The sequence below is a fragment of the Diabrotica virgifera genome, chromosome 1 (assembly GCF_917563875.1).
Source record: "Diabrotica virgifera virgifera chromosome 1, PGI_DIABVI_V3a".
In the NCBI taxonomy this organism is placed as follows: domain Eukaryota; kingdom Metazoa; phylum Arthropoda; class Insecta; order Coleoptera; family Chrysomelidae; genus Diabrotica; species Diabrotica virgifera.
The window spans coordinates 219,628,933-219,643,055 of NC_065443.1; positions in this window are offsets into that span (position 1 = coordinate 219,628,933).

Here is a 14,123-nt window from a genome sequence, read left to right on the forward strand (position 1 = left end):
GTACGTTTTAGTACTAGAATACCTCACAATTTAATAATCCAGTATCAAAAACGCTTAAAAGATAAAGACAAAATTGCCCCACCCAAAAAGGACGCCTATGACTGGTACTAAAAATTCACAATGGATGAAATCGATTTATCTCTGGAAGATGACTATGTGTACCAATTTTCGTTTTTCTAACTAGAAGCGTTCTGGAGGTATTTAAGAAAAACTAATTACAAGACGCCATCTTCAAAGAGCTCTAGCTCCATTAGGAAGCATTTTGGGACTAGGTGAATTTAGTTAAATTGTCTTAAAATTTCCTGAGGAATCTCCTGTTTTTGTTTGTCGTAGATTTTCTGGACACCCTGCATATTATAATAATAAATTTGTCTTTTTTATTATATTTGCCAAATCTATTATTGTACGTATTTATTTTCCTTTAATTAAGAAAAATTTACTTAAAAAACTATAATATATAATAATTACTCTAACTTTTCGAGGTACAACAACATGAGTATCGCCAGGTCACGTGCTTTTTCTCGAGTGAACGGACTCGCTCAGCTACAACAGAGGACACAAACAGCTATCGGTATACGCTCTTTCTGGCATTGCTGCTTACCTATAGCGCTTTTCATTTATAGGCAGGCGTGATTTCTTTGATCATCTGGCAGCTGGAAAATTTCACCAAAAACAAACCTGTCTTTTTTTGAATATTTATTTTTAATATTAAAAAATAACCTGTCAAAATAACAATTGCACCTCCCTGTCCGGAAGGAATGTACATAGCTATGCACGTATAGTTGTATATTTTATACTCGTTAATACGTAGTATGTACAGATTCAGATGAAATCTTCCAAAGTTCAGATGCATCCCCTGAAAATAATCCTGGGGCGCCCATGCAAGTATCTTTCAGAGTTAAAATCGCCTTCAAATCGCCAGGCCTGTTTATTTTCGTTATATTTTGAATATATAAATTTACTTTAAAGTCACGTCAATGATATTTTTTGTAATAACAATTTTTACCCTTTTTTAACTTTGGTGGGGATTTTTGGGGAAAATATCCGCTACTCTCCAATATCTCCAATTCTCCTTCTGGAAAAATAAGCTACTATGAATTATTGTTCCCGTTCCCGTATTTATCCAGAAAATCAATCCATCTTTAACGCTAATATCATTAAATTTATTATGTACCTACATATCTCATCGAATCACCCTCTATATCATAAATATCATAAATTCACCGATTGCATAACGCGCTGTATACATTACAGTCCATAATATGCATAATTAGACCCATACACAAACAATAAAACAAATTAGTAATTATACAATATACATTATTAATGTGCATATTGCATTTCGAATGGAATTCATTCCACGTCCGATAACCACCCCCGCCACGTCCCATTTTGAACAATTTATGTTTTGATAAGCCACAAAAAAATTCTAATTAGTGACAGAAACAAAAACGCGCAGTTGACATTGTTGCAAATTAAACCACAAACGAAAAATATTATTTGTACACAAAGAAAAGAAAATTTGACTTTGAAATTAATTTAAGGGTATTACATATTTAGGGCAGTCAATGAGGGTATTTGGCTCCGAATTCCATCCTAGTACATCAATTTATTTGATATTTTCACAGTAAGTAGGGAATAGCTCAAGAAACTAAGCCTACCCTATGCGGATGTGCGCTTTTATCTTGGGGGTGGTTCCCAACCCTTGTCAGGGTGAAAAATGTTTTGGTTAAAATAGCTACGGAAGAGGCTATAGAACCGAATTTTAAGCAAAAACTGTTCTATAATTATTTTTTGAAAACTCAATACTTTTTGAGTTATTCGTAGTTGAAAATTGGCCATTTTCATTGAAAAATTACACCTTTTCAGACGGATTTTTGCGAATACCTTAAAAACTATGCATCTAACAAAAAAACTATATAAAATATTTCTGTAGGTTATAAAAAAAAAGAGATTCGTTCCTTCATAAATCTTCTAGTTAAAATACAAAGAGGGATATGGTAGGTAAGAAGAGTTTGTTTTTTGCTGCATGCTCAAATCGGTGTATTCAACTTGAAATAACAGAGAAACTGTCGATTTTAGGTGTATAATGATACTAATTACTTTTGTAGGGCTTGAAAAGACCTTTAAAATGAGCAACACTAAATGTCGATCGCATTTAAACTAAGCGATATATTCTGCAAAAAATATATGACTAATGTATTTTAAGAAGAAATGAGAAGTGTATTTAACCCCTCATCCATCAGAACTTAAATACATCGTTTTCCTTCTACAATACTTTTTATTATAGTGTTATTTCTATGTTCAAAAAGTTGGACTGGATTAAAATGAACGGTTTTTGAAAAAAATAAGATTAAATTATAGAGCGCATTTTTAAATTTTCTTAAAAATCTTTTTTCCTCCATGTAACTCGAAAAAGATAAAAGATACGGAACAAGATAGCACAAGAAAATGTAGGGCTTTTTCAGATGTAAATTTTCTTTTTACTTTTCATTACTGTATCTCTTATCATTTTCAAGTTACATGGAGAAAAAGAAGGTTTTTAAGAAAATTTAAAAATGCGCTCTATAATTTGATCTTTTTCTTTTCAAAAACCATTCATTTTAAACCCGTCCAACTTTTTGAACATAGCAATAACACTATAATTAAAGGTATTGTAGAAGGAAAACGATGCATTTACATTTGGGTGGATGGTGGTTAAAATTAATTCTCATTTTTTCTTAAAACACATTAGTTATCAAATGTGTTTGCAGAATATCTAGCTTAGTTTTAATGCAAGTAACCTATAATGTAGCTCATTTACAAGGCCTTTTCAAGCACTACAAAAGATATTAGTAGCCTTATACACCTAAAGTTGACCGTTTCTCTGTTATGTATTTCAAGTTGAATACACCAATTTGAGAATGTACCTACCAAAAAACAAACTATTTTCACCTACCATATCCCTTTTTGTATTATAACTAGAAGATATATGAAGGCAAGTGCCTATTTGTTTTTTTTATAACCTACAAAAATGTTAAATATAGTTTTTTTAGTTAGATGCATAGTTTTTAAGGTATTCGCAAAAAACCGTTCGAAAAGGTATTATGTTTAATGAAAATGGCCAATTTTCAACCACGAATATCTCAAAAAGTATTGAGTTTTCAAAAAAAAATTATAGAACAGTTTTTGCTTAGAATTGGGTTCTCTAGCGAACTCCGTGGTAATTTTAACCAATAATTTTTCCACCCCTATGAAGGTGTGGGAACCATTCCCTAGATAAAAGCACACATCGGCATAGGGTAGACTTTGAATTAGGAGATAAGTAGAGGCTAGGCCCAAAATTTCATTAAAATCCATGCAGTAGGATAAAATTCGGAGGTAATATCTTATTCTTGCTCCCATTGACTGGCGTAATTCTTCCACAGATAATCTGAATTTATTATTTTGCTCATATTTTATGTTTCCCCATATAGTAGTTGTTAGTCCTATAAGTACTTAGCCTCACCGTTTGATGGCGCTACTATCGCAAGAGAAATCTACTATTATGTTTGTAGATGACCAGTGTCAAAATTTCAGCCAAATCTGACCCATAGTTTTGATTTTACGGCATGTGGAAGCGGGCGTGTCTGAGAATTTTAGAAAAATGAAAAAAGGAACTTATCGGTCGGTGATACAATTCTTGTTTTTGTACGGAAAATAGCAGAACAAAATCAAAGTGCGCTTGGATGCTACGTATGGCTCTTCTTTTTGCGTGACGACCGTCAAAAATTGGTTTGATTTTCAACGTGGTCATACGTCGGCTTTTGATAATTAGTCACTCCCATATGTCCCAAAACGGACTACGATGGAGGCCAACTCACTGTGTTTGCTCACTCCTGACTACAAGCGCAACTGTGAGACCACTTGAGAGCAGTGTTTGAGGCCATTTAAGCATGATTCGAAGGAGTGTCTATGTTGTTTCATAACAGTCGACGAAACATGGATCCACTCTCCTATCAACGTAAAAGGTGAAAGGACCACCATTTTCTGGAATTCTGAAGGAGTGAACTATATCGACTCCCTGGAAAATGACAAAACGGTCGCAGAGCCGTACCGTACATAATTATTGGGCCTATTTTACCCGAACTCCGACTGCTCCACTACGACAACGTACCGTCTCACACCTCCGCCTTTGTCATGACTGTAAGAGGTAACACAGACGGGGCGGCGTACGTCGACTGAACCCCCGCTGAGATGTCGAAAGCGACGCATCCCTTACTATACTTTGATGCAGTAACACACACCAGACGCTCTTAAAATTTTCGATGCAGCCATTTTCTGGCGACATATCCTGGAACCCATCCACCGCCAATCGGTTTTACGACTTCGACGGCATATCACAAATGCGTGTATCGTGGTATATCACAGACGTTTGAGCTGTTTTCTAGCGAATTCTGTAGTGAGTGTTGTCAGATCGTGTTTTTGTGATGGAAAATACAGATGTAGAAAAATTAATTAATCAAATTCAGGTGAGACCAGCTATTTGGGATATGCGTATTGACGAATGTTTAAACAGAATAATAAAAAAACAGTAATTTCATTACAGTGTAATTTCCATCGATACTATACCTTCCTGAAACTTTCTTGCCGTCTTTTTCTTGGTCTACCTCGTCTCCTAGTCCCAACTGGTCTTCTTTGCAGTACCATCTTTGGCATTCTTTCCTTATCCATCCCCTCGACATACCTGCCCACCTGATTCTTTATGACTTTGTGTATCGTGTTACACTTGGTTCCTTGTAAAGCATCCTTAACTCTTGATTGGTGTTTCTATGCCAGCCGTCTTCTGTATCTGTATTCTTTCCCCTGAAAATTGCTCTTAGTACGTTCTGTTCTCAACTCTATATCATTCTTTCTTCTGTTTTATTTAGCACCCATGTCTCACATCCGTAGGTGACTGTTGCTCTTATTACTGTTTTTTATATTCTGGTTTTCGTCTTTCTCGATTTGTACTTTGACTTTAATTTGAATAATTTTTTTGTTAATATTAATTTGTAAAACATCACTATTTCCCAAATAATGGGGTATAATAGATGTGCATCAATTTAATACCTGTATTTGCTCAGTGGCGTACCATAAAATGGACAGCTCCTTAGCGATAGGCTTTCCCTCATAACGGTGTTATCTCTTGAACATGGGTCTTTAATACTTACTAATAACTCCTGAAAAGATTTTTTAGATATTCTTGTAAAATGAAACAACTTCTCTGGTCTTTATTTTATTAATTTCGTTATATAATGTGTAAAAAAATCCCTTATACATACTTTTGTTTCTTTACGATGGGATGTATCCAATATCTGCGTTTCTTTTTTTCTTTAATCTAAGATAAAGTAAACTTGCATTTATTACAAAATACAAATCGTCATAACTTCCAGACATCGTATCGTATAGCAGCCAACACGCGACTAAATTTGGCAACAGCGAAATACAAATACTTTAAATCGTAGCATAGCTGCCGCTGTTACACCGCGCCATGTGTTTAAGCTGCCTCGACGTCGACTCGACGCGCGCCGCCTGGTGTGTCCTTGCTCTTAGGCTTATATTTTGTTCCAAATTTGAAATAGTCACTCGCCGTCCAGACATTACAGCTGAATTAGAAATTAATCACCATCACCGAATTCTACGTTGTAGACCTCGAGAAAACGTATTTTTCATTTGAGTTAAAGAAGTTAATATTGACCGAAATAAATTGTTGGATGTAGTATCCCTTCTGGTAACATTATAATGAAAATGATTAATGGGTGAGGTTTTTCATATACATAGATAATTTGAAATTTCAGAATTTTTTGAAAAAAAATACGCATTTTAAATACTATAATTTGATGCCTGTAAAACATATGATGAATATAACTGCATTTAAATGACAGAGTTCTAACCCTTTTTGTAAACACACCGACGGGTTATCTTTTAAGTAAATACCATGTCATTCCATTTTTATCTTAAGATAACTAAATTATATGATATTTTCCCACAATGAAGGCAACGCCTAAAGGAACGTGTTATGCCAAAAAAGAGATCTTTCATGTTTTAGGGTTACGGCACTATTAAAATCGAGATGAAACATAAATAATATCTTTTTATTGTAATACCGGGTGTCCACTTATATTTTCCCCCATTTTAACTGCCTATAACTTCTAAACGGCTCAAGATAGAAATATGCGGTTTTCACTAAAATGTTTGATTTTATTAAAAGTTTTGTCTAAATGGATTGAATTTTTTATCTCGCTTTCAAATACGAAAATAGAAATGGCGGATTTTTGAAAAAAACGTTGTTGACTATTTTTTAATAGAACACCCAGTATACTTTTTTGTAAATTGAAAGAAAGGTAATTGACCTATTCAGCGATATAAAGTTTTTCAAAATCGGTTGTCAAATCACTGAGTAATTAATTTTTAAATTGAGAGGTGCAACGTGGATATCACATACTTAAATAACATAAATAAGCAAATTGATATTATGTTATGTGATTTCCACATCGCATCTCTCATTTTAAACATTAATTGCTCAGTCATTTGACAACGGATTTTAAAAAAATATATATATCGCTGGATAGGAAAATGACCGTTTTTGCAAATCTTTAAATAAATGCTCATTTTTGTATCGCTTTTAAATAAAAAATGGCGGTTTTAATAAAAAAAACATTGTTGAATATTTTTTGTTAAAACACCCAGTATATTTTTTTATAACTTAAAAAAACGGTCGTTTACCTCTCCAGCGATAGAAATTTTTTAAAAATCGGCTGTCGAATGACTGAGCAATTAATTTTTAAAATTAGAGATGCAATGTGGAAATCACATAACATAATACGTCCATCAAGTTAGCAGAACAAAGTCAGCAGAACACAGTTATTCTTATACCATAATTAAGTGTAAATTAAATGCTAATATAATGTTCCAAGAAAAAATTTATTGCTTTTCTTCTTTAAAAGTTATCGCATGTTCTGCTAACTTGAGATTCAAGCTAGCAGAACACTAGGTCAAAAATTTGATAAATCATTTATAATTAAATGTCAAAGTATTCTCTGAATTAAATGCTAATTTAATGTTCCAAGAAAAAATGTAGTGTTCTTCTTCTTTAAAAGTTATCGCATGGTCTGCTAACATGATAATCTAGCTAGCAGAACCGTAGTTTAAAAATTGATAAATCATTTATAATTGAATGGCAGAGTATTCTCTGACTTAAATGCAAATTGAATGTGCAACGAAAAAATGTATGACTATATCGCTATCGCACCTTCTGCTAACTTGATTTTAAGCTAGCATCACAGTAATTTATAAATGAAAATAGGGGTCGTGTGATAGCTCATATGAAAGGTTACTCAATTATCTTTTCAGTAATATAAACTTTACCATAATTACTTATACAGGTTGGCCAATAAAATAGTTTTAATTTAAATAAATTTACACAAAAAGAAGAATGTATGTAATTTATTTATACCATAACAAATTTTACTGCTGTCAGAAAATAAAAAAAAATGTTTATTTCACAAATAAACATCGCTTTCGCTTAAATTCAACGTTAAAGCTTGCACCCACCTGTCTGTTGGCCGTTTGAGCATCTAATTTAAACGAAAAGCAGTGTTTGTTTGTCATATAAATATGTTTTTATATTTTCTGACAGCATTAAAATGTATTTTGAATTAAATAAATTACATCCATTCTTCTCAATGTGTGAATTAATTTAAATTAAAATGAGTTTTTTTTTTGTTCACCCTGTGCAAATAATTATGGTAAGTTTTAGGTCACTGAGAAGATACCATAAAATGAAAGGTCACAAGACCCTTATTCTCATTAAAAAAAAATTATCGATTACGTCATCACGCCCAGATGATTGACGTCAATAGTAAGATATGTATCCCAAAAAATCATCTAAAAATCGACTTGCTTCATGATTTCTCTCTAAAATCGCCCATTGTGACTAGTCAGAAAAACTTTGATATGTGGGAACACTGGAACAGGGGAAGTTTTAATTGTGGAAGAGGTTAAAAATTTGGAACGGTCAGACCACGAAAACGGCACATGTATTTTTTCCGACAGAACAGACTTAAACTCTCCGAACAGAGATTAAACTCTCATACAAAAATCAGACTGCAATTTTTAACCAAATGGGCATATTAATGAGTGGAACACGTAGAATATGCCAAATGACAGAAATTATAACAGGTGATAAATAGCAGTCTAATTTATGCATGAGAGTTTAATCTCTAATCGGAGAGTTTAAGTCTGTTCTGTCGGACAAAATACATGTGCCGTTTTTGTGGTCTGACCGTTTCAAATTTTTAACCTGTTCCACAAATAAAACTTCCCCTGTTCCAGTGTTCCCACATATCAAAGTGTGTCCGACTAGACACCCATAAGCTATTAACAAATTTTCAGCTTGCTATTAATCAACTTTTTCTTCATACGCGGGATCCAGACCTATTAATAGTGGTACCGAAATCCTTTTTTTTATTGCTCAGTCGGAAGTCATTGTAAAATGATATTTTCTCTATTATTATCGACAACGTTACAGTCCGAATCGTTGATAATCGCTAAGATTTTAATTTTGTTGAATTGTCAGAAAGGCGGTCACGGTCAATATTATTGAAGCAATATTGACGAATAATAATGGTAAAAAAACTTCAATTGTGCAGTGAAGAAGAATGGATATAGAGTTTCTAATCGCATCTGCTTTTGGTAAATATTGGTAAAATTCCCACGGTTTAGCTTCGTCCGACTAAACGCGAATGTTTATCATCTGTTTCTTGAAATGTGAGGGTAAGATCATTTTGTACATACAATTGATTGTTTCCTTGCAGCAAGTGTCTAGAAATTCTATAAAATCTCATGCCATAAAGAGTTAAGCAAAGCTGTAAACGAATTTGTACAATACAGCCCCAGCAAGGTTTGATCCCTTCAAAGAATAACAACGTAACTCTAGGTATTAGATAGCACTAGTGGAATTAAATTTGTTTTCCGAAAAAAAAGGGAATTCAATTTATTGTTGGAACATTTCATTTGCATTTAGTTCAGAGAATACTGTGGTATTCAATTATTTGATGATTTATCCATAATTATTGAACTACTGTTCAATGTTAAAGTTGAACTACTGCTAGCTTGAATTCAAGTTGGCAGAATATGCGATAACTTTTAAAAAAGAAGAGCAATACATTTTTTCTTGGAACATTAAATTAGCATTTAATTCAGAGAATACTTTGGCATTCAATTATAAATGATTTATCAAATTTTTGACCTAGTGTTCTGCTAGCTTGAGTCTCAAGTTAGCAGAACATGCGCTTACTTTTAAAGAAGAAGAGCGAAAAACTTTTTCTTGGAACATTAAATTAGCATTTAATTTACACTTAATTATGGTATAAGAATAACTGTGTTCTGCTGACTTTGTTCTGCTAACTTAATGGACGTTAACATAATATCAATTTGCTTCGTTTTGGTATTTAGGTATGTAATATCCACGTTGCACCTCTCATTTTAAAAATTAATTACTCAGTGATTTGACAAGCTATTTTGAAAAACTTTATGTCGCCGGATAGGTGAATGATATTCCTTTTAATTTCCAAAAAAAATACTGGGTGTTCCATTTAAAAAAAGTCAACAACGCTTTTTTCAAAAATCCGCCATTTTTATTTTCGTATTTAAAAGCGATATAAAAAATTCAGTCCATTCAGACAAAACTTTTACTAAAATAAAACATTTCAGCGAAAACCGCATATTTCTATCTTGAGCCGTTTAGAAGTTATAGGCAGTTAAAATGGGGGAAAATATAAGTGGACACCCGGTATGTAAAAATTACGCACCTTTAACCTCATCGTTGCGAGAATGAACGCCTTGTTTAGTTACAAATATTTCAATATTATTTTATTTTCAGGCTGAAAGTTATACTTAGTCTTTTTTTAACAAAATATTATTCTTTAATTACTCCAATACAGTGGAACCCCGATAAGTCGGCCCCCGATAACCCGGAAGTCCGGCTAACCCGGACCGATTTTTATCAGACAAACATTTCAACAATAAAAATGTATGTAATATAATATTTGATAGATAATGGGTATTTGTGTAATTTGAACTACATATACGATAGTAAAATGACTCATGGCACACGACGCTCCTTGTCGTGTTATCGGAAACCTGTAGTATCCTTTATTTATTTCAAACTGTCTTAGCATTGTTTAAAAAAGACTAAAGACTATTAAAAAATTCTTTTTTAAACAATGGCCTTAGTCTTCACTGTTATTAAATAACATAACGTCGTTGCGATTGAGACCGTATTGTGTGTAGTACAGTCGTATTGCTCGCTTCCGTTCTGTAATCGTTCATAAATCTATTTAGATTTTGTGTTTGCGTGTTTTTTGTCTACGTAATGACAACAAAACGTAAAAATATAGTGACAATGGAAAAGAAACTAAAAAAAATACAAGCATTAGGTAGAATTGATAAAGGCGTAATTGATACATAATTTAGATGTGTAGTGTGCACATATATTTCATGTTATTTCAATTATAACGGAGTTTATATGTAAGTATACCTACCGTATTTTATTAATTTTTACCATTTTCTCCGGCTAACCCGGATTGTCGATAACCCGGATCGACCGCGGTCCCGATTAATCCGACTTAACGAGGTTCCACTGTACTACTAACAAACAATAGGAAAAATTAGATGGTTAAATTTTATAATAAAACACTGCATACTATTATGTAATCATTACAAATTTTTGCGCTTTTAGATAAAAAAATTCTTATTGGTCTGGAGTATCCCGGGCCTTGCTAATGAGAACCCAAAAATCAGCTTTAGTATAATTGGCAAGATTTTTATTTGTTTTGCACTTTGCGCCATTTCCTTTCTGATATTAAAAACCGACGCTCTCTTTATTCTACAGGGTCTGGCACTGTAAGAATAAAACATAAAATGCTTAATATATAAATCACCTACAATGAAAATTTATTTTAGTCAAAATTTGTATACATTAATAGTATATTATTCAACGAGCATTTAATGATGGCCATTATGAAGCGAGTATGAGGGATACGAAACGAGACACCTACCGGCGAGTTTCGTATAGAGTACGAGCTTTATAAGCTAATTAAATGCAAGTTATATACACGATTTTGTCTATGATCATTCACCACAAAAAATATATTAAATTTTATTAATTTTGTAACGCAAACAAATGTAGTTTGTCAGTTTGTTTACATATTGAGAACTGTCAAAGCGTATGTATTTGACTCGCCATTATCTGCGCATGTATCACCTTCATTGCGAATGCAGTCCGAGTTCGGTGCCAGTCACCGGCTAGAGCAAACGTGCAACGGAGAGAAAACCGACGGAGTAGGAGTGGCTTGATTGCTGAACTTTTAAGTTCAGTTGCGAATATAAGCGCGGCAGCAGTCCAGTGTTGCCATTGGTAGCGACTTATCGCGAAAATAGCGACTTTTTATGTGCTTTGCGACGTAGCGGCGATTTACAAAAAAAAAAGCCATTTTGTAGCGACTTTCTGGAGCATAAAATAAAATATATCATATTTAGTTTAAAAAATACAATACACTACAAAAAGCAATTATTGTATTTTTCGAAGTCCAATTATATTATATGACAATGAATTGATTTATTTGATATTTAAATCTGATTTATTTAAGAGCGTGGTGCTACTAATTACCAATTGCCTTGTAATCTGACAGTTTTTGTTTTGCGCTTCTTTTTATTCGGGACTTCCCCGGAATACATCTACATCGTACAACAACTTTTTTATTTGCATAATTATTTGCGTATCTTTTTAACCCGTTTTGATTCAACATGGCGGCTGCGCATGCGCGTGCCACATAATAAGTGACACGCACATGCGCATGTGATGTTTTACCGATGCATCGAAAACATCGATGTATAGAAAAAAATGATTGAAAAACATCCATGCAAGCTTTCCGCTTGATGTATCGCAAAAAAAACATTGATGTATATTTGAAATGAACACCTCTACCCCCCCCCCCTCCCAATTCGCTTTTCAGCAATGCAATGATACGTAGCGACAATGTAGCGACTTTTTTTTACCGCTATATGGGGATTTTCATTCTTCTCTACCTGGCAACACTGCAGCAGTCGAGCGCTTCTTACTCTCTGAAGCGAGAAGCAGAGGCAAAGGCTAATCTTCTGGATGTGGTGAACTTGGAAAATTTTATTTTATTCAATTTTCTGAGACGCCACAGCTACGTTCGGAGATGCTTTTCGGACGCTTTTCTGAAATGCCATTCGGGATTCGTACTGTGCCACCGTTAGGGTATCGACACTGCAGGGTGTAGTTTTTTAGAAACCTACATCATACAGCTCCGCCCCCTGGGTCAGTAGGACGAGAACAGCAAGAGGAACCCTTACCCAGTTCTGTCTAGGTAAGTGATCACAGCCGCGAGAGGTCCAGGAAAGCCGACCCTGAAACCGAGTTCCGCCAACATGTGAAGATTCACGCAAAGTGGATCTTTGATCCAGAAGACGAGGAAAGAAGAGAGAAAGACGGGGAATTTAAAATGCCTAGGCGAGGGAAGAAAAAAGAGAATTCGAAAAAGAAATCGGAGGAAAAAGGCGACGAGAAAAAGAACAAGGACAACCTGAAAGAAGAGGTCATGGAGGAAGAAGTCCCCGGCGAGGCAGACAGAGGAACAACGAAAAGGGCCAGGACCGTAAATGAGAGTGACGACGAAAGTATCGCCAAAAAAGATGAAAAACTAGCAGCCCTAAAAGTTTTGCCACAAGAGCTGCATCAAGCTACCCAAAGAAGAGAAGCTCAGTTCGTAGAGATGCTGAAGAAAAAGGACGAAGAGATAGCCCGTCAGAGGTCCGAAATAGCGGAGCTGAAAGACGCGATAGTCAAGTCCCATAATCAGGTGGGGGACTAGATATACGACCGGTTCAACGAACTGATGGAAGCCCAGAACACGGCACAAAAGCCAAGCCCAGCGGACATCAAATGCCAACAACAGGTAAAGACTCCCCCATCAAAACTACCTAAGCCAGAGACGAAAAAGTAGACAGCGACCGAACACTCACCAAAGCCACAGCCAAAAAAGAAAAAAGAGGACTTCCCACCACTGGCAACCAACATCCCTAACGACGAGGCAACGTCATGGGAACAGAAAGCAGAAGACGCCATGACGGCTGTTTCTCCCTCAATGCTCATCCTGCCACGAGAACCAGGAGAACCGATCCACGAATCGACGATCCAGTCCGCCCTAGCGACAAACGCAAATGGGGATACGCTTGCCTTACCACATCCAAACGATACAGAGACAGAGGACGTGGAAACGAACCAGAACGAAGAGACCACCGTGTTGCCTGGACAACAGGCAACACCACACCGAAAGCCGCATGTAATCAAATTACAGAGCGTAAGCGAGATAGGGGCTATCCTCACCATAGCCCAACAGCAAAACGTTTACACGGAAAACAGAATATCTAGACCTGGTAGGGAAACACTCATCCAGGCGAAAAGCCCGGAAGATTTTAGAAAAATGGTGAGGATTGTAGAAGAATATGCAAAGACAGACACAGATAACAAGATTACAATGGATTGCTTTTCCACTCGAAGAAGACATAAAACCCAGAGTGATTTTAAGAGGATTGCCCACAAATACCACCAAAAAAGCAATCAAAGAAGAGATGCAAGACCAACATCAGATAGTCCTTCACTCCGCAGTGAATATGACATCTAGAGTCGGCCCCAGAAGAAGTCTTTTCATGTTTATCCTGACTCTTGATCACAAGGATGTCGAAAAGGCTAAGCGGATCTCTAATTTGTGCCATATGAAGGTCGTGGTAGAGGACCTACGCAAAGCGACAGGACCAACGCAGTGTTCCAACTGCCAGAGTTACCACCATGTCCATAACGCGTGCCACAAGGACCCGAGATGCGTGAAATGCGGCGAAGATCACCCCACGAAGCAATGCAAACGACCAAGAGCAGAAAAGGCAACATGTGCAAACTGCAATGGAAGCCACCCCGCAAACTAAAAAGGATTCCCAATGTGCCCAACCTGGGGAAGACCACCACCACAGAGACCACAACAACAGACGACAGCAGACAACCGGGGAGATGAGGCTTGCTTCAAACCTCCTTGTCTAGC